Source organism: Tamandua tetradactyla, chromosome 7 (assembly GCF_023851605.1).
Source record: "Tamandua tetradactyla isolate mTamTet1 chromosome 7, mTamTet1.pri, whole genome shotgun sequence".
Taxonomy (NCBI): domain Eukaryota; kingdom Metazoa; phylum Chordata; class Mammalia; order Pilosa; family Myrmecophagidae; genus Tamandua; species Tamandua tetradactyla.
In genome coordinates, this window is record NC_135333.1 from 40680383 (window position 1) to 40706028 (window position 25646).

Genomic DNA, 25646 nt, shown 5'->3' on the forward strand with positions numbered 1-25646 from the left:
CTCCCACTTTTTAGGGGTATTTGGGCTCTGCCCATTCTAAATTTTTCACGTCAGAAGGGGCTGTCGATAATGTGGATTGGGGGATAGAAATAGTTTGATGTTCTGGAGAGGCTGGGCCCTCTGCATTTCAGGACTTATCTGGTTCAGGGACCCATCTGGAGGCTGTAGGCTTTAGAGCATTACCTATAAGTGCACTAGGTAATTTGTAGAATCTCATATATTGCCATAGGTGTTCTTGAGGATTGGCTGGAATGATTTTGGTTGGGGATTGGCAAGTTATGATAGTAGCAATGTCTAACTGAGGCATGTGTAAGAGTAACCTCCAGAGTAGCCTCTCGACTCTATTTGAACTCTCTCAGGCACTGTTACTTTATTAGTTATACTTCTTTTCCCCCTTTTGGTCAGGATGGCATTGTCAGTCCCATGGTGTCAGGGCCAGATTCATCCAGGAGTCATCTCCAACGCCACCAGGGAGATTTTCACCCCTGGATGTCATGTCCCACGTAGGGGAGAGGGCATTGATTTCACTTGCAGAGTTGGGCTTAGAGAGGGAGAGGCCACATCTGAGCAACAAGAGAGGCCCTCCAGAAGTAACTCTTAAGCATACCTAGAGGTAGGCTAAGCTTCTCTGCTACATATATAAGCTTCACAAGAGTGAACCTCAAAATAAAGAACTTGGCCTGTTGATTTGGGTATCCCTATTGTTTGACACAGTATCCAGGTTTCCATGGTGGTAAAGTTTAATAGTCCCATAATTTTTCTCCCATTCCTCAAGGGACTTTGCCAATACTTTTTGATTATCTGCTTACTATACCCTGGGATGTATCCAGGCATTACATAGCTATACAGGATCATAGGCTCTCATTCCCACTTGGTAACTTCCTTCATCTTAGTAGGATCTCTGAACCCTGCTGGTTTCCAGCAAGAAACCAGAGCACAGTTTTAGAGCAGAGCATGGTACAGGGGGGCCTGGGAAGGTACTGGAAGAGGGAGTCTACCGCAGAGGTGCACAGTACTGCCTGGCTGGGCCTCCTGGGATGGGCTTGTGCTGCAACTCTGACCGGCAGCTGCTGGTGTCTGTGGAAGGCAGAGCAGGGTGACTTTCAGCTGACCAGATTTGGCTGGTTAGGTTCTGGACGAAAAAGGGAGCTGATTGCCATAGAGCCACCATCTGGGCCCCCAGGCCAAATGCAGGCATGGGTGCTGGTGGTGAAAGCATTTCCAAAGCCCCGAGCACGAGACGCTGACCATCATGCCCTGCAAGCATTCCTCCCGGGACAATCATGTGATGGCTATCCCGGCTGGTAGGGACAAACCGCTCCTTCGTGCAACACGCAGGCTCCCGAGCGGGAGGGGACCTCTGAGGTCAGCTAGGCCAGCCTCTCACTTCACAGTCAGGGAACAAGCGCAGGATGCCTGTGGCTGGTCCAAGGTCACGGAGCTGGGGAGGGAAACAGTGGCCACAGCGGAAAAACTGAAGGCATGTGAGCCAGTCTGACCGGGCATTGGGCCCAGGCCTGCCGCGCCCCAGGTATGCGGCTCGCGGCAACTGCTCAGCGGCACTTGGACTCCGTGTTCACAGCCTGGGAGCAGGTTGTGTGGACGCCCTGCAGATAGAGAACCTGCCCGCCATGGGCGCACGTTCCCCCTAGCAGCCGAGCAAGGGGGGAGTAGGCATGCCTGCACCCTCTGCTTTCCTTTGGATCAGCAGTGCCTCTAAGGGACAGGCTCAGAAATCCCTGTCCAGGTGTGGGAGGGGGATACTGAGCCTACGGAAAGGCCACTCCTCGAGCTGCTTCAAGTTCAAATGAAGCACGTGAAAAAATCAATTCTGTAGCTGGTTGAAATAACCGTTTCAGCAAAGGCAGGCTGGGAGGGTTGGACCAACTGCATCTCTGGCAACAAGTAAAAATTAGGGGCAAAAAATCACTTCTGATTTTCTAAAGTTTACCTTAAAAACATCAAAGAGTTGTCGAAATAATGAGGATTCCCCCAGGCCGTGTTCTAGGGGAACCCAGAGAGGAACACCAGAGCCAGTTGCTGCACTCAGGGCATCTGTCCATTGGCTACGACTTTGGGGAGGTGGGCCGTGCATGGAAGGTAAGATGCGAGGAGTCTAATAGGGGGCTCTTCTCCATGTTAAGCCGGGGCCCCCAAAAGACTGCACCTCATGGAAGGGTATAGAGGCAGGGGTAACCCTGACCACTCTTCCCAGCCCCCGCTTACTGCCCCCTCCCCCATCAGGAAGGAAGATTTGCCTCAGCTCCAAAAGGGAAAGGAGACAAAATAAAAGGGAAAAAACTGAACTCAGCCACAAGGAGTCGAGGCCCCTGCAGAAATGGGACCCCAGTTCATCTGCCCTGCCAGGCCCCGGGGAACCTCAAGCCCTGACCCTGGTTTCAGGCAATCTTGGGCTGGCAGATGTAGGGACACATATAAATCCTCTCTCTCTAGAAAAAGGAAGCGCCATCATTGGCTTCGTGCAACCCCCACAAATACCTTTCCAAGGGTCCCAAGACATACACCGTTAAAGACAACCAAGCCTAAAAGGAAGCCAGGTGCTGAGAGCCACAGGGAGACCAACAGAAACCTGCACAGCCTTTGTCTCTTGTCAATATCATTTCAAACCATAACCCAAGAGCTGGCAAGAGCTGGAGCACACACTTAGTGGCCAGCCCCAGCTACGGCTCATCCTTCATCCAGGAATTCACAGAGGGAGGACCGCGTGCTGCCCGGCGGCAAGTTCTGGGGCTCAAGGGAGGCAGCAGGCGTGCAAGTGGCTGGAGGGGTAGAGGGCCCAGAGGCTGCGTCCACTGCAGGCGGGGTGGGAAGAAGCATGCGGGAGGTTTCCACGGCTGGCTCAAGTGGCTCTCCTTCACATTGCTTCTCAGTAGCGGTAAGTCACCCTTCTTGTGCAAGGTGCTGGGAGAAGCTGGCTTCCTGTTCCTGAACCAGGTATATAGAAACGGATTTATTTACAGCCACTTCCCCTGGCTGTTGAAGAGGCTGTTCTTTCCCCATTGAATGGCCTTGGTTCTCTTGTCAAAAATCAATTAGCCATAGATGTGGGGGGTTATCTCTGGGCTCTCAATTCTAGTCCATTGGTCCAGTTGTTTAGCTGAGGCTGGATCCACACTGTTTTGATTCTTATGGCTATGTACTAAATTTTGAAATCAGGAAATGTGAGTTCTTCAACTTTGCTCTTTTTTCAACATTCTTCTTGCTATTTAGAGCCCCTTGCAATGCCATATGAATTTGAAGATTGACTTTTCCATTTCTGAAAAAACAGGCAATGGGGTGCGTTTTTTTTTTTTTTTTTTGTCTTTCTTTCTTTGTTTTGTTTTTTTTTTCCTGCAAGGGGTGTTTTTTAGTTTTTACTCAAGTTTCTCTCTTTAGATTCGTGCAAGACCACCTTCCACTTTGGCCACCTTCATAGCAATGTTGCAGTGCTCCTTGTGGAACCACTCCCCAGGACACCATCCCTGCTCCATCCTCCAGCTCTGTGCAGGTGAAACAAGTCCCTTGAGTCTGAGCCTACTACTGCTGAAGCACCTTCCTTGGCTCCCCACTGTCTGAAGGATAGTGTCTCTGCTCCTTAGTCTGCCTTCCCAGGCCCTCCCTGTGCTACTTCCAGTCTCCTCTGCAGCTCCATCCCTGGCCTCCCGGGGCCCTCTCCTGCTCCAAGGTTTGGGAGAATGGGGCTGTCGCCCTTTTGCAGCAGGAGAGCTAACTGAGGTCAGTTTCAGTTAGTTCTGGTAAGTTACTCAATTTTTCCTGTGAGTCTATCAGGTGCTGTGGCCATAGCCTTGGGAAGAAAGAGTCCCTGCGCTGGATGGAGACCCTCCTGTCTGATGAGAGAGGCAGGAAACCATCAGATCCCACTAGAAAAATATGATAAGAGCAGAGACTGAGATTTGCCTGGGATTTTAGAGGGCAGTGAGGGCAGGCATCTCACCTAGCTGGGGTGGGGCAGCCACAGGCTGTTCAGGGGAGGCTTCCAGGAGGAGGGCCTCTGAGCTGAGATCAGTTAACAGACAAGGGGGGCATCTGCCCAGCCCACAGTGCACCCCAAGGTCCAGGTGAGTCAAGGAACCAAGGGGTGCTGGGAAAATACCTGGCAACTCCCTAAGAGCCCAGAGGCCGCCTTGCTCCCCCAGATGACATCAGCATTGGGGTCAGTGGGCCGTGAAATGGGGTTACCTTAGAAAATGTCAGCTCAGTCCTTGGCACCTACTAGTGTTAGTGCTTTGTTTTGTTAATTGAACTCAGGACTGATACTTACCGAGATGGTTTGAGTGAATCTAATGCTGATTCCTGGAGAAGTGAAGTGGTGGGTGTACAGCCCCTCGTCGGCCTTCCCAACCAGCCATTCAGGAGCCCTGCCCGCCAGGGTGCCAGTCCCATGTCCTTCACCAACACTAGGCCACAGCCACCATTTTAAGAACTGGATGGCCTTCGCGTACCATGTGGAATTCAGCTTTGGCTTGCTTTTTCCTCTGCATACCTCGAGGCTCCTGGGCAGAGACAAAGCTCTTCCCTAGGCTGGGCTGGGCCCGAGGAGGGCACCGATGGTGTATGTGCCAGGACACATGTGGGTAAATCCCTGCAGCTCCCGAGGCAGCCGCCCACATCCCACAGCCTCACTTGGTGGAAGATCAAAATCAGGGGCTCATGTGTCATTTTAAATTCCACTCTGCAAGTCTCAACACTGGCTGATGTGTTGACTTGAAAATAAATAGCACAAATAAAACTGGAGTTGAGAGCTGAGCTAAGGCATGAAAAGGTTGGAGACTGAGCTCAGGAGAGTTTCACGAAGACTTTGTGACATGCTGTGCGCTCTTGAGTACCAAGGGCTCCTCTGGGGCAAGCGTTCCTGAACTTGGGGCTTTTGCAAACCAGTGAAGTCTTAACAGCTCTGGGGGCTGCCAACTCCTATCGCCTACTCTTGGCGCTTCACATAAGACATTTTTATTAAGAAAAGGTATTTTCAGCAACAACAACAAAAGAATGCAAAGGACATAATCTCAGGGCAAGAAAAAGGTATTTCTTAAAATTGATGAGACAATGCTTTATAGGAAATGCCCCACAATGTCCTTGATTTTTTTCTCATTTTGCTGCAGACCAGGAAAGCTTTGCCGGCGATGGCTTGTCCCTTTACATCCTGTACCTTCTCTTAGCAAAACCTAAGGCCTGTGATGCTGACCTCCTCTCCATTCATTCGGCTGCATTTGTGGAGCCTTGCATGTTCCAGAGGCAGAGCTCGGCACCTGGGATGAGAGCCACAGAAGGTGCCCTGTTCTCATGGAGCTCGCAGCAGAGGCTGGGGCCGAGGGCCCTGTAGGCCGGGCCAGTCTCACGTTCATCCCCCCAAGCCTGGCTGGGAGGATTTTCTGTAAGAGGCAGATGACAAGGCAGGAAATGAGAGAGCTGCACTTGGCCAGGTGTCCTAGGTGTGAGGGCCCAGTCAGTGGTGGCTGCTCTGAGCGGTGGAAATAGGCCTTGTAAAGACTCTCGCTCCAGATAAAAGCAGGAGTTGGTAGCAACACAGAGAAGAGGGTGGTTTTTTGCTGGTGGGGTGTGTCCCAGAGAGGCTTCCTGGAGGAGGTGCCCTCCTGGAGGAGGCAGAGCCCTCAGTCTGGAATATGACACACCTGTAGTACTGAACAGCTGTCTCCAGATGGCTCAGGATTAAAACATGGCTTTTCTAGGGAACATAATTCTTTCAAACCCACACAAGTGGGGAGCAGTGTTACGAACTCAGTTTGGGTCAGATGGTTGCAAACTCCATTTCCACACAGAACAGTATCCTTTGTCCCCCCTCTTCCCCTTTCTGGCTCTCCAGCAGGACTCCCATGGCAAGAACAGGTCCCACAGGTCCTGAAGCTCCAAGCACCTGCTCTGAACTGGGTAAAAGACACCCATGATTCCAAAGGGTGGCAGCCAGCTGGAGATGGAAATGCACGTGCTGACAAGACAGGGTCCACCAGAGTGGACACAGGTGGGGGGGCAGCGTCATGCAGGTGGGCTGCCTTTAGCTTTTCAATGACGTCAGACATGGGCACCCAACCTCTGTCCACTCTAAACGGGGACAGGTGAATGATATAACAAAGGGGTTGAGTCCTTATGACATCAGTAGTCGCTGAGCCTGTAGAAGGTTCCAGATCCTGCAAACCAGCTGCCCAGAATGAGCATGTGGCTTTACCCAACATGTTAAGAAGGGTTAACATCTATCACTGTTTTTACTTGTTTGTAATCTGGTGTTTAAAATCCTCTAAGGGCTTCCCATCACCCTTAGAACAAAACCTCAACTCCTCACCAGGCCACAAGGCCCTGCCTGGCCAGGTCCCAGCCCAGCTCTGGTCCCCTTGGAGCATGTGCATTCCCTCATCCCTTGAATGAGCAGACTTCAGTGCAGGCTGCTGCAGGCCGATTAGAGCAGGGGGGACAGGACTGGCCTTGAGCAATCCCCCTCCCATGCAGGAGCCAGATAAGGCCCAGGGACACAGTTATGGGGTGCACCTCTGGCTCTCAGGCCGGCTGAGGTGTCAGGCTGGAGAGCACTAGCCTCTGGCTGTGGTCCAGGCAGTGGGGTCCTGCATGTACCCCAAGGGTGGCATACGGTACGATGGGTTTGGCCTCTGAGCGCCATGCCTCCAGCTCCTTCCTGGTGCCCCGGGTCAGGTGCTACTGCTCCTGTGACATGGAGGCCAGCTGCTGGCCTGTGGGGCTGTTGAGAGTGCTGAGGACAAGACTTCGCCACCTGGACCCACGAGGGTTTTGCCATCGTTACCAGGAGGATGGGCAAGCACATGTTTCTGGTGGTCCCTGCCAGGGTCGAGCCAGGGCCCACTGGGTCCACAGACTCTCCCTCACTCAGCCCGCTGTCCCTGCCTGGTGGACTTCTGCTACCTGCCCTGAGAGCACGTGCCCAAGGGGTCAGAGGCCTCTGCCCTGGCTGATGACACCCGGAAGCACAAACACCAACTCATCAGGAGGGCTTTGTAGATCAGCAAAGGGCAACCAATGACCCACGGAGGCCTTGGATGGTTCCCGGTAAAGGGCTTACCTAAGCTACAGGCAAACAAACTGACTCCAGGCCACATGGCCCAGGCCACTGCCCAGACCCACGGCAGGGCAGGGTCACACCTTCTCTCTGAATTAGAGGGTGACATCCTTGCTGCCTGGTACCAAGGGGCAGACCCCTGCTCCAGGTCTCTGGATGCCCACAGCTTCCCGATTCTCTCCCAGAAGCCAGGGCATGGGAGTCTCACTGCCTGGTGGGGTTGGGGGTCCCGGCAAGGCTCAGCAGAGCAGGGGTGGGCTCTGGAGTTGCGCAGACCCACCTTCTGACCTGGGCCCTGCAATTCCGCCTATGGGACTTGGTGCACCTAGGACCTCTCTGTGCCTCAGTTTCCATAGCAGTGTGGGAACAATAACTGACTTCTCGGGAACATCTTCCCGATTATACAACTTGTGAAAAGGGACCTGAAAAGCACTGGCACCAAATAATGTAAGCCATACCCTAAGGGGACCAAGACATGAGTGCCCAAGACCCCAAGTGCCTACTAGGACCCTGTCTTTCCAAAGCGGAAACTCGGGTATGCACAGGGACTGTTCCCATTGATTTGACTCCAGAGTTACAGGTTTCTGCTCAGGCCCTGCACAGGAGGCTGTCTCTTTCCACTTGTGTCCCCCCACCCCACCCCAGTGCTGAAGGAGGGAGGGGGGATGGAGAGACTTCCTGGAGCTTGGGGGGAGGGAGCATTCCCCAGGACGGTTCCCCCCATGCTGGCCCGATGGTTCATTTTATGTGTCCACCTGGCAACGGGGACCACTTGCTTGGTCTAACACAGGGCTAGGTGCTACTGCGAAGGGGCTTTGGGGATGGGGTCGGCAACTACAATCAGTTGACTTCAGGTAAAGAAGACATCCCTCGATAATGTGGGGGACCCCACTGAATTAGCTGAAGGCCTTGGAAACAAGAGCCAAGGTTTCCCAGAGAAGAAGGAATCCTGCCTCGAGATGGGACCTTCACCTTTGACTCCAGTCTGCCCGCCCTACAGATTTACATCGAGATGCAAAGTCTGCTCGTAGAGGAATTTCCAGCCTGCTGACTTGTCCTGTAGATTTTGGACTTGCCAGCTCCCGTGATCACCAATTCTTAAAAAATCAATCTTTCTATTTCTCTCACGCACACACACATGCACACATGCACACACACACATACACACATGCATGCATCCTATTTGTCTGGGAAACCTTGGTCAATACACCAGCTATGTGACAAGGTCTTCATGGCAAACAGAGGCTGTTTTCGTCTTTCTTGCTGAGAGGGATTTCCCCAAAGAAACCCACCTTCCTCCAGAAAGACAGAGGTAGAACCATCTCTGGCCAGGATCACACTGGTAGAAAAGTTCTGAGCTTCTTTTTAATGACAAGGGCTTCAGAACGACCTGGGGAAGCTGACAAAGCATTTGTTCACAAGAAAAAAACAGACGTTTCTCCCCTAAACCCTGGGAGCCCCCTCAAGAACCTAAGAATATCATTCTTCTGTCTGTCAAGCACGTACGAAGGCTCTGTTGGACCCTACACAGCTTCCTTTGTCCTTGTTCGTCACAACCTTTGCCAGGTATTTCCAACCATCTTGCTGAACTGGGTGGGTTTTTTTTGGGGAACCATCATGATGCCTCTGGTAAAAGAAAGCCAGCACCCACGGTTCTGGACTCAGGGTATTTGGGAGTCTGGGATCTGGGGTATGTCAGGCAACGTCTTAGTAGTGTGGAGCCCACAAGTCTGTCTGGGCAGCCACCGTTGGTCAGCTTCCTTTTCAGCTCGAGCTGTGATGCCTAGCCCAGGACTGCCCCTGGTCAGTGCTGGTGACTAGTTGCTGAATAAAGAAAGAATGCCACTACCTGTTCAACTTATGGGACACCCATGATAGGACGTGCACTGATCACTTTGCAAACTCTGACACATAAGGCTACTGCTAGCTGCGTGGGCAATAAAAGCTGGGCTTGTTGCTCAGTGAGTGGGAAGGGTGTGTGGGTGTCTGGGGGCTGGGGCAAAGTTCACCCCGGTGCAGTGCTAACCAACCGGGGGAAATTGAAAAGAAGCCTGCGGAAAGGCCAGGTTTGGCCTGGCCTCCCCTCCCTGCCTTCCCCCCCCCCCCCCCCCCCCCCCCCCGAGCTGGTCCTCCTGGCGTTTGTTGCCACAAATAGAACAGCGGGAGGGCAGGGAGAGGGCTGGCATAGCACACATTTCGTTCCCAAAGGAGGGGCACCCTGGGACGTTGGCACCTCGTGGCCTCGTGCATTCCGTGCAGGGAGCTGGGTGTCAGGGCACAGAGCCGCCTTGAACTCTCTCGGCCCCTTCTTCTCGCCATTGGCAGCACCAGGGAAGGGGCACCCGGCTCGCAGGCCGCCAGGGAGGGAGGGATGGGGGCTGGTCGTGGCGCCCGCGCTGCCCTTCACCCTTTTTGTGCTCCCGCCCGCCGCATCCCGTGCCCTGGCAACTCCGCCACCCGGTGGCGCGGCGCTGCCCCTTCTCCGCCTTTTGCATCTTGGGGACCCGGGGACGAAGGCCTTCCTTGCCCGCCCCCGGTTCCCGAGACCCGACGGGTGAAGCCGGGCTAGCGGAGAGGAAGGCCCCACCAACGTGGCACCGGCGCCCGGCGGGGCTCCCACCCCCGGCTCCGCCGCCACAACCTCGGCCCCTCCCGGGGGCGCGGGCCCGAGCCCGCCCGCACGCCGCGGCAGCCTCTGGGCCTCTCCGGCCTCAGTTTCCCCCGAGTGGCCGCGGGGCGCAGGGTGGGAGCGGCGGGGAGCTCCCAGGGGCGTCCGCGGGCCCGCCCAGCTCCCAGCAGCCAATCGGGCGCCGCCGGCCGGGGGTGTGTCCCGCCCGGGGGCCCGGGGTGAGAGGCGGGGAGGCGGCCGCTAGAGCCCTGACGGGCGCCGCCTCCCTGGGTGCGCTGCGCAGGGCGGCCCGGCAGGCGGCGGGGAGCGACGCGGCCCCAGGTGCCCGGCGCGGGCGGGTGGGCCAGGCCTCCCCAGTCCGGGGCCCCAGGGCCGTGACCGGCCGGGGCGGGGCTGGCGGGAGCGCATGCGCGAGGGCTCGAGCGGGGGGACCCCGCGGGCGCAGGGGGCCGCCCCCTGCCTGGCCTCTCTCGGAGCGCCCCGGCCCGGCCCGCGGCCGCGGCGTCGGTGACTGTCGGTGGGGCGGGGGCGGCGTGGAGGTCGCTCCCGGCGGGGAAGGCCCACGAGGTGGGACTTGAGCTTCTGCAAGTCGAGCCCTGCGCTCGGCGCGGGCAAGTTGGGGCGTCACGGACTTGGGGGGCGTTTCCAGAGACCCCGAGGGATCTCCGAGGCGGGGTGACCGCGAGGACCTGGCGGAGCGACGCACGGGGCAGGTGCGCCCCGCAGCTGCGGCCCGACGGTGGCGCGGCCGCCGAGCCCCCTCTGAGGCGCCGTGTCCTGCCGCGGACCGGGCGCGTTCTGGGGGTGCCGGGTGCCATCCGGCCGGGTCGGGGTGCGCCCAGGCGCCCAGGTGTTCTCGATCCCCCGCACTTGGCCCGTGAGGCGCCGAGGAAGCGGAGGGGCGCGTGGTGGCTCTGGAGGAAGTTGACAGCGGGCCTTGCGCCCACGCCCACCCACGTCTAACCCTGAGAGCTGCGCTCCCCGTTCAAGGGGGGCGGGGGTAGTGCCCCAAATGGCACTCTTTCTAAAAGAGGTACAAGGGTGAGATGGGAACATTGGGACAGCACGTCCCCACCCCACCGCACCCGCCCCCTCCCAGGCTGCCCGGGAAATGGGGCGCGGGGGAGCTGGGCGGGTAGGTGGGGCAAAGGGCTCTCCCGGCACTGACCCCGTGCAACCGTTGTCGTTGTGAGAAGCAGGGTCAGGGTGACTTTCCTCTTCCAAGGTGGTGGCGAGCTGACGAGGGTGTCCAGGGAACGGTCGTGATCGTTTCCTCCTTTCCTTTCCTGCTGCCAAGGCTGAGGCGAAAGGCCCTGCAGTCCGGGTGACCAGAAGATCGGAGCCAAGCAGGTTTCCTCACAGGTAAAGAGAAGATTTGATTCACACGTGTTTCCAGGCCCCAGTCTTGAAGGATTTACTGCTGTTGCCCAAGGGACCAGCGTTTTTGCTGTTAGTTGTGACACTGATGCAATGTTGAGGGCATTTTCAGTACTTTTAAACTCAGATCCATTTGGAGCTATTCATTTTGTAAGTTCTGAGTTATTACGTGAGTTTCACCAAGGTCTTCATATCTTCGTGGCAGACCAGGCGCATGTAATTTAAATTTAGACAGTACAACTTTGAGAAAAGTTATTCCTTAATAGGCACTGACCACCGAGGAGCAGTATGCTGTCTTAGCTGTTTTAATTTAATTTGAATACCAAGCAAATGGCTTATGGAGATAGTGGATCAGTTCTAGAATTTCCATCAGCCAGTGCAGGGATAGCTAAAGAAGTCGGCCAAATGGTACAGATTTGTGAGGTCACATTCAGGAAAGGCCAGACCACTTCACCTTCTCCAGGAGACAGGGGGCCTGGCAAGATTCTATACAACTTGGAAACAAAAATAAAATCACGGATGGTAGGCAAAAATTAAGTTGTTTCTGTCTCTCTCTTTTCTCGCATCTTAAATGTATAATGGGGGAAATTCCAAAGTCATAAAATAATTATTTTTACCAGCTCATGTTTGCAAAACTTGTAAACAGATTTTAAACTCCCCAGTCCTCTTCTCCCTTTTCCTCTCCCAGGTTTTGTTTTCTGTGTGTGAATGAATATATTCCTAAGACTGAATAGGTTGGCCTGACTTCTCAGTGGCTGGTGTTTTCATTTTACTGTCTGCACTCCTCTGGTTGCAGCAGCCTGAGGATGTGTCCTGTGTACTTTGCTTTGTTGGACTTTGAGGGGCTCTGTTTGTACTTCTGGTTTTGGTGATGTGGTGTACAGTCGGTTTTGTAAACATTCCCGAGGCATTTCAGAGAGAGGCAGACTTTCTGTTTGTAGGAAAGAGATTGGATATTTCTACTGCCCCAGCCTCATTAGTTACATAAAAGAATCGATGTAATCAGGGAGAATTAGTGAAGACATTTAGTTTACAGCATGTTGTTGCAGGTAGTTTTAAGTCAAGAAGCAAACGGGGAAAAATCCTAAGTGTCCGAGTGAGCCGTATTTAAAAGAACATGTTTCTTCTTCTGGATACATCTGGTGCTTGAGCTTCTTGTGGAAAGGGGTACTAGGTGGGTGCACTGTCCACCTGTCCTCCAGGTAACAGATATCAGGTAGCCGAGCCTCATGTGCTCATTACCTGGAGGTGTGTTCATTCCTTATCTTCTGGAGTATTTAATTACGTAGTGTATTGAGGAAGTGGTGTCTTGGAAGACCGTATGTGCTTCAAAGAGTAAAGAACTTACACCTTACTAAGTCCACCCTATTATAATTATTTTTGTGGTTAAAAGTTGCATTTAAGGCCAGAGTGGAGTAAAAGAAAAAATATTTGGAAATTTTGGTTTGCGTGAGGGAAGCAGCTTGCTATAGTGGAAAAGGTGGTGATCATTCACCGGATTTGGATTCTAGTCTTTAGCTGCCACCTCCCAGGCCTTGGGACCTTTGTCCACCTCCCCAAACTGCCATGTTCTCACCAGAAAATGGAACTCCTCTCTGAGTGATTTTGAGTGAGGCTCAAATGTGGTGGCTTATCTGCGCGCCTCCCGGGAGAGGTCTGAAAGAGGGAGAAGGCCCACTGCGGGCTACCTGCCTCTCTCGCTTAGCCTATCTGATACCTGAGTTGTTTTTGCTCTGACCATTTTCTGATTTTTCAAAGGCTTTTGGAAAGAAACACCTACCCCACCTCCAAACATAACAATTTGTTTTTTTCATTTTTAAGTAGATATACAAGAATCGTACATCAGTCAGAACCAACATGCTTGGTGTCTGTTTTTGTTGAACGTAGAGGTGACTTCAGGTTTTGGTAGCACTACGTCTTTACGTTCGTCCATGCTCAGATCTATCTCAATTATACAAAGCATCATCCTCGTCCTTGGGCAATCTGCAGAAATGCGGCCGTGGTGTACTCTTGCTGGACTCTCTGCGTTTGAACCTGCTCTCTCATCTGCCCTGGGACAGGACTCTCTTGAGCTGTTTGGGTGCTGCCTTGCTTGCCATTGGCTGTTTGTCTAATTGTTCCCACTAAGTCTGACAATCTGTGGGCAAAGATTAGTTCATACTCATTTCTGCCCTGCTGGTGCTTTATGCCTAGTTCCAGTCAATGTTCATTGAATAAGTAAATGATTAATATAATTTAGTTCGACCAGTATTTATTTGTGGGTCTCTGTGTCTTCTGCAGTGCTCTAAAATGGGTAAGGACTCACTGTCCCCTACAGAAGGACAGGCCATGGACCATGGCTGCAGGATTCCCCTGGACATTTTTACAGCTGCCCTCTTACCTGGGATGGCAGAGCCCATCCTTCTGCTAGTTCCAGACAGGGTGCCCCACACCATGCTGGGTTTACATATGTAGTTCCCAACCCAAAGGTGGTATAAAGGTGGCGGTTGCAGTTGAAATGGTTCTGTTAGTAATTTGTCGCAAGGTTTGGGGTATGTGATGCGTTAAATTGGCTTTTTAGGAGATGGCCTAAGAATCTAACAAATTAAAATGCTGTTTCTTTCTGTGAGAGCATGAATTCAAATCCCAAACCACTGACTTAGATGGGAAGGGATGCATTTGAAACACTGTGAGTTGGGGAATGTGTGTATTTAACTGGTCACTTACTTGTGCTCCCGTAGTGGAGATAAGATATGCACAGGAGAAATTAGAGGAAACACTGATAAGATGTCTTCCATGCTACAGGATGCAGAATTCATGTGATTCTTCTATTTTGTTCTGCTTGAAGGGGTTTGCAAATAAAAGATGTGACCATTTCTATTAAGAATTGCATGTGTTACAGTTTTATCTTGGAGATCACAAGTAAACCATTGAAAGGGTATTATTTTGAATAGTGAGGATTAGGGAAGCAAATATGGAATGACTGTCTCAAAGTTAATGAAGTGTTATACAAGTGACCCGGAATGATAACATAGCCGAGTAAACGATATAGTTCCTTTTTTTTTTTTTTCCCATTTTTAAGAGTCCATGTAGCCCCATTTGTAACGGAATTAGTCTGTGGTTATGTGTTCACCACACTGAGATGACAAATCAGCAAGATACAGTGAAAACAACCCACTTATTTAAAGAGCAGCAAATAGATATGTCTCTTTCAGAAACATCTTAAGAAGTTAGTGGTCTGCCTTTGGTGAGTGTTTAAATGCATATTTACAACTAAAGAGCATGGCTTGTAAAATATAATATTGCAGAATTGAATGACAATCAAGTCTTGATCATCTGAAATCAAGTTTTCTTCTGTTTCCTATGTATTGAATGGAATGGTTTTCACCGAACATTCATTAGAGGCATTTTCAGGCGGCTTCCCTTATCGAACAAGTTGGCATTTCCTAGGCCAGCAGCATAAGGAAAATAGTATCCCTGTCTAGGTAGGATTTGGGGTAAATATGATAAAATTCTAAACTACAGACTCATTTTAGCTGCTTTTGTGAGACAGCTGATAACTGGGTTCGTTTCTTATTTATTCACTGTCCCACTTTTTCCGTTTCTGTTTTCCTCTCTGTGCATTGGGGACGGGATGACGTGAATGCCATTTAGAAGAAAAATCATCCCGCGGAACTTGCAGTTTGGTTGAGGTGGACCTGTCTTGGTATGTGAAGTGGACCTGTCTTGGATATGGTATCCAGCAGGGCAGTATTGGAGGTGTTTTGGTGCCCTGGGATTTCAAGATCCCTGAAGGGATTGTTTTCCTTAGTATTATGACTGTTGCCCCCCTACCCCCCCCCCCCCGGCTTTTGCAAAACATTACAGAATCTGTCACCAGCTCTAGGCCAGGGAACTTTGACCCCTGCAGGTCTCCTGATGATTCACGAACAAGCAGTCAAAAGTGCAGGAAAGTTCAGAAGACAACCTTTGTTCTTTTCTTTCCTTAGAAAAACTCCCCCCCTTTTTATTCCAGAGCACTTTCCAGAAAGAAAGACATTCTATGGCTATAGTTTTCAAATCTTAAAAAGAAACCTAACCCTTTACAGTGAATGAAGAGTCCTGAGAAAGGCAGGTCGGTACAAAAAAAAAAAAGTTCAGTTGTGCAAAAATACTGATGGTGAGAGATTCAGTAAGGGTCATGGAGCAGGGACAGGTTATGGGGTATTGAAATGCATTTGAAGCTGATGTTCCTTGAGAGAAAAAGGCTAGTGCCAACACGGCAGAGAGAACGTGTGTGACAAGTGATGACAAAAGAACATGGGGGTGGAGATGTTGATGCCTGAGTGTTTGTTCAAATAGGAGATGGATTCTACTTACCCAGGGAAGAGGGTATGGCAATGGTTCTAGTCCTGCAAAGGAGGCAGGGGGCAAAGGGCACAGGTTCTAAAAGAAGTGGAGTTGGAGAACTCATCACAAATGGTAAACCAAGGACTGCTGTCCCTCTGCTAGGACAGCCTGGAAACCAAAGCTTGTAACTGCCAGCGAAATGATAGGAAACGAGGTTAAGTGCGATGGTGTGTTTATCTGAAAGAAGTTCCTGGGGAGGTTGACAGGAAAGGGCTTTAAGTGGAGAGCTTTACAATAAGAGCAGTAGCGATTCTTTCAAAGTCCCAGGCTTTGTGTGTGAATCTGGGGTATAAAGAGTACTTAGCAGAATAGCAATAGAAGAAGAGAGAAATATGGTGCTTTTCTTTCACCCTGGAAACCAAAAAATTTATAGGCTTCTTTTCTTTCTTTCCCTGTCCCATTCTCTTTACTTAGATGAACCTAACAAAGTTAGCTTTTAGTGTCTAGGTCAGAAGTCTAAATGAAGGTGAATATTTAACCACATTCAAGGACAGCTGATAATCTGGTAATGCTAATAGAGGCACAAGACTAAAAGAAGAGAAATAAGAGTCCAGCGAGATGGGGTGGGGAGTTGTATAGCCAGGGAAGCAGATCTACCCATGGCAGAGTCTGAGGACTAAGAAACATGAAAGAGCACAGTTGCTAGGCAGTGCCCAGTTAACTTTAGCAGAATGAATGGTTTCCACGTGGACTTGCTCCTTAGAAGTCACTTTCCAGAAGCTGTTTCAGAAAGAGAAATGTCCAGTTATGCTAGCAGGCCTAGGACAGTCTCTCCCAGAGTGAAGCCTCCAAAAGATAAGAGAGCAATTGAAAATTAGAACCTACAAAAGGAATTGATTTTCAGAGATGAAAAGATGACATTGTAGCCTAACATATAATATATGCCTTCACCTGTTATTCTAAGAAAGCGACCATCAGCATCTTTATACAGGTTAAAGACAAGGAAACGTTTCCTGTGTAAAGACAGCCAGGCTCTTTCTGACTGTGCCTTCACGTCTTCCTCAGAACCCTCCAGGGCTCTCCTTTTCCCTCTGCAGGCTTTGATCCACCGTTACTGAGTCCTGCCTACCCACCCCTCCCTTGAAGCCCCCACACCTCTCCTGAGCAACCCTGACCCTCTTAGAAGCTCTCAACTCAGTGTGTCCAGTTCTGACCCCCTGGCTTCTCCTCCCACCCCCGACATTATCCTCCTGCTTGCTCACAGTCGCCCCCCTGGGACTGTGCTGTGGCAGGTGCCCCCTCCGGATTCCCTCCGCTTAAGAGGCCTTCAGGTCTTCACCACATGCCGCCTCCTTGGTCCCACCCCCAACTAGATGCAGGCTTTTTGTCCATCAGACTCCCTCTGACAGTGTAATTCTCTCTGATTTGGCATTTTCTGCCTTTACTTCAGCAGTTGTGCATTGAGTCCATCATTCATTCATTCATTCATGAACCAGGCACTGCCCTGAATGCTGGGGAACATGGTGGAAAAACAGGACAGAATTCCCTGCCATGTTAAAACTTTGCATTTTGTGAGGAGTGAGACTCCCAGGCTAAGGGGAAAGCCAGGTTCGGAAACAGACGATCACCTGCTGTGTGGAATGAGCTAGACTAGCAGGGGAGGCTGGGCGAGGCTTGGTCCCAGGGAACTGTGGCTGCCAGGGGAGCATGCGCTGGCTGTAATGGTGATTCAAACTCAGGGTTTCCTTTCACTAAAGACACTAAATTAGGAGGAGGAAAGAGTAAATGGAAAATCTCCAAGAAGTTTTAGAACCCACTTTAGTCCTTCCGATGATTATCCTGAAGATACTGAGTGCTCACGTTAACCTTTCAACCCACTTAGGTCAGCAGAATTTATATCTTAGATGATTACACGCTAATCACGTACCTAATGACCTAGAGTCGAGAGACACTGTATGTTTCATTACAGGGTCTGCCTTTCCATGGTTGCCGATAGTCCTAATATTAAAAACACATAATCCCTCCACACAGTGATTCTATCTTAATCACAGGACCATAATAATCTCTGCCTGGAGGCAGACTGGTGGCTGAGAGTAGGCTGCCTGAGCTAAGAGCGAAACACCATCCGGTTTGGTAGAAGCAAATGAGGCAGATTATTTCCTAGACAAATGCAAGTCTTTTATTAAAGCCCCTTTTCCAGGATATTGGAAAGCGGGTGACGTTAATGCCTTTGAGTACAGGCAGGTTTCTCACTTGCCCAGGGGGGTGGAGGAGGGAGCCAGCTCTGCCTGTCCCTGGGGATTGTGAGCCTGAGCTGTCGAGTGGGACATCAGGTGCTTGATGTTTTTGGAGAAGTGGCCCTGGCTCCCTTCCTTTGAGGATGGATGATGCGTTGCTTCAGCCTCCCCGCTTGCTGTTAGGTTTCCTAAAAACCCATCAGGGACCTTGATTTGAAAACCAGCCAAATAGAAACTGTAAAACTAAAAAAAATACAAAAACTGAAATGAAGCATCTGTGGATAGGTATGATGGCAGAGCAGATGCAACTGAAGGGAGAATTGGTGAGTTGTGGGATAGATTAGGGGAAAAAATACCTAAAATGAAGCACAGAGACAAAAGGAGAGAAATACGGACATAGAGAATATAGTGAATTTTTTTACCATCTACAGTTCTTGTTAACTGCAGTAGACACATACTGCAGCGTCTCTGTAGACATGGGATTTATGAATACTGAGCCACTGAGATAGCACAGGTGAAGATCCTGTGAGCCTCTGGTTGCTTTTCCTCAACCATCTTTGTCTTTTTTTTCTAAGTTTTTTTTTTATTGCAAAATATAACATATATACAAAGCAAAGAAAGAAAAAGCAATGACTTTCAAAGCACACTTCAACAAATAGTTATAGAACAGATCCCAGAGTGTGTCGCGAACTACCATTCCATTATTTCAGATTTTTCTTTCTAGCTGCTCCAAAATACTGGAGGCTAGAAGGAGTATTAATATAGTGATTCAGCAGTCAAACTTGTTTGTTAAATCTTATTTTCTCTGTTATACCTCCTTCTTCTTTAATCCTTCTCCCAATCTATAGGGGTCTTTGAACAATGCCTGTTCTGACTTTTTCATGTTTTGAGAAGGGGTGTCCACACTAAAGGAGAGGGGGTGTAATTAGTTGATAATCTTGGAGAGGCTGGTCCCTCTGGGTTTCAAGATTTATCTAACCTAGGAACCCTCCAGAAATTATATGTTCCAAGAAGGCAAACCAAGTGCATGAAACCTTTATAGAGTCTCAGTTCGAGCCCTTGGTGATCTTGAGAGTCAACAGGAGTGATGTTGGTTGGGGTTTAGCAAACTATGGCAATTACCACTAATTAATTGAAGCTTGCTTAAAAACAGCGTCCAGAATAGCCTCTTGACTCTATTTGATCTCTCTTGGCCACTGATGCCTTATTTTATTACACCTCTTTTCCCCCTTTTGGTCAGGAAGGTGCTGTCTACATAATCTTGTCTCACGGGAGCTTCTGTTTAAGATCACTTGGTATCTTTTCCTTCATCATTAAATTTACATTTGATGATTGCTTCCCCACCTTTTAGAGACTATCACCATTTTATCTGTATAGAAACAGTATCATTGTTTTCAGGTTTTAGAGCAACATTTACTTGAAGCTTCTGAATGTAAATCTAAGTGAGTTTAATATAAATTGCATTGCAGGGGGCAGGTAACTGGAGCTCATTACTAAGGTGTTGATTCATTAACACTGAACTCACAGCCAGTGGCACTCCAACTCAGGCTTGAACAAGCTCGTCTAACATATATTCTCTCTAAGGCAACATGACAACAGTCTTGATTTAGGAACACTAGACAGCACTTCAGCATGTGCTTGAAGTGCTATTTTAAACAACAAAATTGCCAAGAAATTTTCAAAAATGAAAAAAAAAAAAGCAGCACTAGATATACCATGAAAAGGACAGTTGTCTGTAGTAGGAGAGCTGGAACAAGAAGACAGAGCTTTGCCTTGTTCAGACTCAGCTGGAAACATGTGTTGGGTGACCCACACTTTTTTGCTGCTATGTGCATGTCCACAAATGACCATGAAAGTGCTGTGAATACAGATGATGAGGATTAACCATAATTGGAATTCCAAGAGGAGAAGAGAGAAGGAAATGGGCAGAGGCAATACTTGAAGAGGTAGTGGCTAAAGCTTTTCCAACACTGATGAAAGACATCAAGTCACAAATTCAAGAAGCTTATAGAACTATATACAGGATGAAATAACATCAGTACCTAGACGCATTGTGGTAAAGCTACTGAAAAGCCAAGGACAAGAGATAATCATAATAGAAGCTAGAGATTAAAATTAAAAAAAAAGATGTTCTATCTTTTTTATAGCAACAGTTGAGAGCTGATTTTCAGCCTAGACAATGGAAGCCAGAAAACAATGAAAATACTTATTCCCTGTGTTGAAAGTTGGGTTTATTCCAGGAATATAAGGTTGTCTTAACATTTAAAAAGTAATCAAGCCTCAAAAAAAGATGAAATGCTTAGGAACAAAATGTGTAAGTTCTGTACACTGAGAACTACAGAACACTGCTGCAATTGAAAATGGCAATGAGTATCATGTTTTTGGGTCAGGAGACTCATTATTGTTTAGATGTCAGTTCTTCCCAAAATGATCTAACAGACTCAATGCAGTGAAAATTAAATCCAATCAGACCTATGTGTAAACTTGACAAGCTGATTCTAGCATTTATATGGAAGTGAAAAGGATCTAAGCTAGCTAAAACAACTTAGAAAAAGAAGAGCAAAGTTGGAGGATTTAAACTACCTGATTTCAAGGCAGTGCAGTATTGATATGAAAATAGACATATGAATGAAACAGAACAGCAAGTCTAAAAATAGAGCCACATGTAAATGATCAACTGATTTTCAACCAAGTGCCAATTCAATTCATTAGGGCAAATGATACTGGACAGGTGGATAGCCGTATGCAAAAGAATGAACACTAACACTCACTTTACACTAGATACCAAAAACAACTTCAAAATGGGTCATAGACATACTTGTAAAAGTTAAAACTATAGAACTTCCAGAAGAAAACATAGGGGAAATTCTTAGTGATTTGTAGTTTGGCAAAGATTGCCTAAATATGATTCAGAAGGCATGAACTATAAAAGAAAATATTAATGAATCAGACTTCACCAGAATTTAAAGCTTTTACTAATCAAAAGACGCTGTTAAAAAAATGAAAAGCTACAGACATGAAAAACATATTTGCAAGACATATATCCAACAAAGGACTTGTATCTGAAATCTATAAGGAACTCTTACTATTTAATGAGACAAATAACCAAATATAAAACACACAAAAGATTTGAACAAACTCTTCAGCAAAGGGTGCTGTATGACAATTAAGCCTATGGGAAGATGCTCGACATCATTAGACATTAGGGAAATACAAATTAATAGGGGTAGATATCATTATTGCTAGTAGAGATATATCACTACACACCCACTAAATTGGTTAAAATTAAGAAGATTAACCAAGTGTGGGTGAGAATGTGAAACAACTGGAACTCTCAAACACTGCTGATGGAAACATAAAATGGTGCAATCACTTTAGAAAACATTTGGCAAAGATACCGCTTAAACACTATTATAAAAAATATTACTACCAATTCATAGTGACAGTAAGTAGATTAGAGGTCACTAAGGAGTTGAGGAATAGAAAGTTAAATTGCTTAATGGACACAGAGATTCAGTTTGAGATGATGAAAAATTTTGGAAATAGTGGTGATGGTTGCACAATGTTGTGAATATAATTAGTGCACTACATTGTACATTTAAAATTTAAAACTTTATGATATATATATTTACCACAATAAAAGTATCAGTACCTAGGAATCATTTCTAAAAGGTATACAAAGGGCGGGCCATGCTGGCTCAGTGGCAGAGTTCTCGCCTGCCATGCCTAGGACCCGGGTTTGTTTTCCAGTGCCTGCCCATGTAAAAAATTAAAAAATTAAAAAATAAAAGGTATACAAAGCTTTTTACTCAGCAAATTGATGACATTTTTGGAAGAAATTAAAGATAACCCGAATAACTAGATGAATATACCATGTTCATGGAAGGAACAACTCAGTATCATAAAGGAGTCAGTTCTCTTAAGGGATATTGATATCCAACCCCAAGCCCTTGTGGGCACCCCAGTTATGTTTAATTTAACAACATGGACTCTGCAGTGCTGAAGACAGGCAATTCAGATGGCCCTAAAGCCCATAGTTGCATTACTCCCAGAATGGTCCCAGGACACACTTGGTCTCCGGCCTTGCCCTTCATTGATAGCCTCCACTGTGTTGGCTTCTTTCATGGTGCCATTACTTAGAATGACTGGGTGTTTTGGTAAGAAAGGAAGCAATACTCAAAATTTAGCACCCATATTATATTTATTCAGTAAACATATATTGAACCCCTGCCTGTTGTGGGAGAGGAGGGTGAGCTAGATGAGAATTATCTTAAGGAGTTGATGGATCAGTTGGGTGGAAAAGACTTCCATCCAAACCGATGATAGTGCTGAGGGGCTCAGAGGAAGGAGGGGCCCTTCTTACCTAGGTTGGTTCTGGAAAGGCTTTCAGGAGGAATTGGTATTTGAGCTTCCCTGAAAACATGTAGGGATGTGAGACTTACCCAGCCAGAAGGCACCCAATAAAGGTGAGAGGCTGGAAAACATTAGGTGGCCGTGGCAAATGCTGAGTTGTTTATTTTGACCAGGGTATCAGGAGATAAAGTGAAGTCTCATTCATTCACCATCAAACATCATCAAATATCTATTAAGCTCCTTCTTTGTGCTGGGAATTCTAAGCACTGGGTGGATGGGTGGATGGATGGATAGACAGACAGATGGTTGGAATGATATGGCAAATGTGGCAAAATGTCAAAAATCAACGGATCTGGCTATCTTGGAATGAGGGTATGTTGAAGACCTCTGAATAGGATTTGTATTATTTTTGCAAGTGTCCTCTGAGTTTAAAATTGTTTCAAAATAAAAAATATAAAGTAATGGTAATATTTAAAAACAGACTCCCTTGGTTCTTGTCTTGGTCAGGGAGAGAAGCAGGAGGCTGGTAGGAGACTAACAGGGTGACCCGGGCCCGGAAGGGTATGACGCTTGGGCGAGCAAGCTTGCACGTTAGAAAAGCACAGGATTGCATGTCTGGGGGCCAGGACCCTTGGTTTCAGAGGTGGTCGCTCAGTGACCTTGGGTACTGCATATCCGTGGCCCATTTCCTTATCTACAAACTATTTGGAACGGATGCCATTTGAGGAGTCCTTACGTGAGGCAGCGATGGGAAGGGGGCGGCACGAGCCAGGTTCTACTTCGGGAGAACGAACCCAGCACAAGCCTGCGACCCCCAGAGAGGGGAGGAGGTGGGTGGGCTGGTCAGTAAGAGACGGTAGTAGGAGCCCAGGCAGCAGGCAGGTGTGCGCCTGCTGGCATTGGGGTGGAGACAACTGGAAGAAGGTGAGTAATTTAAGATGAAAACAGTCTTTGAAAACAACAAACAGATCAGACTGTCCAAGAACTATAAGCCATAACCTTCTGTGAACTTAAAAAGTCCAAGGTCGTGGCTGGGTGGGCTGGGTACACGGCCTGATGACAGCCGCTTGGCCTCAGGTCTCCTGGCGGGAGGCCGGCGGGTCGCACACGGGGCGTTGCGTAACCACGCAGTGTTGCTTTGACACGTCCTGCAGCACCCACCCAGTGGCGTCAGTTACCCCAGAAACGGGCCGGACTCCTTGAAGTCCCTGGGTTTGATGAATAAACCCTTAGTAGGTTTCTTTTCTTTTTTATGCAGAACTTTACTTTTTAGCCGAAAATTCCATGTTTCCTTCTTAAACAGATTGCCCCTGTTCCCTCTGCTGTCATCTCTCTCCGTTGCATTCATCCTCGTTTCTTTAGAAAAGGATTTCTTTTGCAGCCAGCTATTGAAGGTAGTGCTTGTTTTATTGTTGCTAACGCCCGCTAAATGTTTTGAGTTATGTTGAGCTGTTTCAAATCAGGTAAGATTTTGTTGTTCTTTTAGCTCTCTTCATGTTCAATAATTTACAGAACAATTGTGTTTTTAGTTTTCCTTTACTTTTCATGTTGAATAGGGACTGCAGCTATGTAGCTCTGGGAACCTCTAGTACCAATTAGGAAAGGCTTGTGAGCATTTCCAGCTGGCAACTGGACAGACTTGAGTGTGTGAGAGTTGATAGGTTAGGAGCCTGCTGCAGAGCGCAGTTTCAGAATGAGGCACGGGATACCTGGAGTTAAAAGTTTTTATTAGTATTGAGTCTTCTAAGCAGATACCTGGTGAAATATAAGTTACTATTAGTAGGTAGTAAAGCAGTTTCCACTTTCTGTTAAAAAGAGGGAGGAGAGGTGGAAATTATATTCTTTAAAAATATCATCATAAAGCTGGAGAAAGGCCATGTTAGGTGAAAAGATGCTAAAGAGAAATAATGAAATTCAATTCCTCATCCTAGAGTGGATCCTGTACTGGAGGGAAAAAAATGTTATAAAGGACAGGTATGGGGTCAACTGACAAAATTTGAATACAGAATGGTTCATTACAGTATTGCATCAATACTACATTTCCTGAAATTGATATCTGTACTGTGGGGGTATAAGAGAACATTCCTGTTCCTAGGAAACACGCTATAGTATTTAGGGGGGCGGGATTGTGATGAATGTAACTTACCCCAAGATATACAAACACGCGTACTCTATATGCACAAACACACACATATATACATATCTACATATGTAAATGTGTCTAAATCTGTGCCATACATGCACATATATGTGTGATGTGTGTGTGCATCTAAATGCATGTGTAAGTGTGTGTGTGTGTGTAGCTAGCTAGCTGGCTATCTGCCAATAAAAGAAAAAGCAAATGATAAAAGCACATAGGTAAACTGTTAATCATAACTAAATATGAGTGCAGGGTATATGGTACGGTGTTCTTTGTACTATTTTTTCAACTTCCAAATAAAAAGTTAAGAAACAAGCAAATAGATACAAAAGACAGTTTCTGGGTAGGCCACGGTGGCTCAGCAGGCAGAGTTCTCACCTGCCATGCCGGAGACCCAGTTTCGATTCCCAGTGCCTGTTTGTGCAAAAAAAAAAAAAAAAAAAAAAAAAAAGATTGTTTCTACATCATATATTGTAGTGACATTTATTACCATGTGCAGATTCTGAAAACTTCAGATCAGAATATCATAAATCACCTATTCTTTTTTCTATTGTGGTAACTAACATAGGTAAAATATGAAATTTACCAACTTAACCATTTCTATGTATACAATTCAGTAGCCTTGATTGCATTTACAGTGTCCTACTATCATCATCCATTACCAAAACTTTTTATCACTGATCACCTATTCGCAAAATTGTCCTCCTAATTTCCTTTCCTCTCTGTGCCTTTTTATTTTGAGATAAGTGTAGAGTCACGTGAAGTCATAAGAAATGATAGTAGTATCTTTACCCAGTTTCACCCAGAGGTAACATCTTGCAAAACTGTGGTACAGTACTCCATGGGGATGGTGGCACTGGTGCAGGCAAGGTTAGAGGCCCCTCCTGCCACTTTTACAGCCATGGCCCCTTCCCTCCCACACCTGCCCCTTCCTTAGTCCCTGGCAACCAATTATCTGTTCTCCATTTCTATAATGTTGTCATTTCAAGAGTATTATATAACTTGAGCCATACATTTTGTAAACTTTTAGATTGCTTTTTTCACTCAGCATAATTCCCATGAGATTTGCTCAAGTTGTTCTGTGTCCGATAGTTGGTTCCATGCTGTGGCCGCCCCACAGCTGGTTCAGCATTCTCCCATTGAAGCACGTTTCTGGGCTGTTTCCACTTTTTTGTTATTATGACTGAAATTCTTATGAACATCATATTCAGCTTTTTAACAATAGTCTTATTGAGATGTAATTTATATATCATATAACCCTGATTTAAAGCATCAGTTCAGGGGGTGCGAGGGTAGTTCAGTGGTAGAATTCTTGCCTGCCATGTGGGAGACCCAGGTTCGATTCCCAGCCCATGGGCTTCCCAAAAAACAAACAAGCAAACTAAAAATTCAACAAATGGTGCAGCAATAACAGGATATTCACATGGGAAAATAATGAAATGTGACCCTGCCATACAGCATACAAAAAGAAAAAAATGCATACAGTTCAATATACAGTATATTTACTGGGTTTTGCAACGATCACTACAATCCAATTTT

General features: G+C 47.8%; 1 protein-coding gene across 6 annotated transcripts in view; it reads left to right on the forward strand.

Annotated features, from left to right (window-relative positions):
- The first annotated feature begins 9970 nt into the window (after nucleotides 1-9970).
- The window catches only part of PPARA (peroxisome proliferator activated receptor alpha), a 72277-nt gene continuing 56601 nt past the window's right edge, over nucleotides 9971-25646 (forward strand). Inside the window, exons 1-2 of one of the 6 annotated variants that reach the window (XM_077169176.1) lie at nucleotides 9971-10013; nucleotides 10918-11054. The gene's annotated coding sequence lies outside the window, so the exon portion shown is untranslated. Of the gene's footprint in view, nucleotides 10014-10159; nucleotides 10260-10284; nucleotides 10406-10524; nucleotides 10726-10775; nucleotides 11055-25646 lie in introns of those variants that run through there. The other 5 variants (XM_077169178.1, XM_077169177.1, XM_077169179.1 and 2 more) reach the window with 5 other exon arrangements.